The following is a 625-nucleotide window of genomic DNA, read 5'->3' on the forward strand; positions in this document are numbered from 1 at the left end:
TGAACTACATGAACATATCCTCCATTGAAGGCTTTTTCTCTAGCACAGGGGCTCTAGGTGGAAATCTAGGAGGAAAGTTTGACTTAGTCATTGATGAAGACTCTTGGTTTTTATTCTATGAAAAATTAGATGATTCCTCCAACCGAGATTATAAGTGTTGGAATAGGGATTGTTCTATTGCCTATTTCCAACAAATTGACAAGACTTAGAATAGATGGGACAATTGTCATTGGAATGTCCTCCCCCACAAAATTCACACATCATAAAGGAGTTTTGAACAGCATCAACACTGAGTTTATTTATTTTCTTTATGAGAAAAGCCAATTGTGTAGAGACATTGTTTATCACATCTAATTCATGAATTCTAGTAATTTTTCTTGTACCCAATCTTTTAGATGGCCATTGATAATTATTAGAAGCTATCTTTTCGAGCAAATCATAAGCCCCATCAATGGATTTACTCATAAGTGCATCTTCAGCAGCCACATCAATAATAGTTCTAAAAGGTCCCAATAAACCATTATAAAAAGTTTGAACTTGTAGTCACTTAAGTAATCCATGGTGAGGACATATTCTCATCAAATCCTTATACCTCTCCCAAGCCTCATATAGTGATTTAGAATCA

General features: G+C 34.7%; 1 non-coding gene across 1 annotated transcript in view; it reads left to right on the forward strand.

The window, feature by feature from the left end:
* Positions 1–553: 553 nt before the first annotated feature.
* The window catches only part of LOC149526248 (small nucleolar RNA R71), a 106-nt gene continuing 34 nt past the window's right edge, over positions 554–625 (forward strand). Inside the window, exon 1 of the small nucleolar RNA XR_016352208.1 lies at positions 554–625. This exon is cut by the window's right edge and continues 34 nt beyond it. This is a non-coding gene — a small nucleolar RNA (small nucleolar RNA R71).

This window comes from Theobroma umbraticum, unplaced genomic scaffold (assembly GCF_002168275.2).
Source record: "Theobroma umbraticum cultivar Fairchild unplaced genomic scaffold, ASM216827v3 scaffold_299.0, whole genome shotgun sequence".
NCBI classification, from domain to species: domain Eukaryota; kingdom Viridiplantae; phylum Streptophyta; class Magnoliopsida; order Malvales; family Malvaceae; genus Theobroma; species Theobroma umbraticum.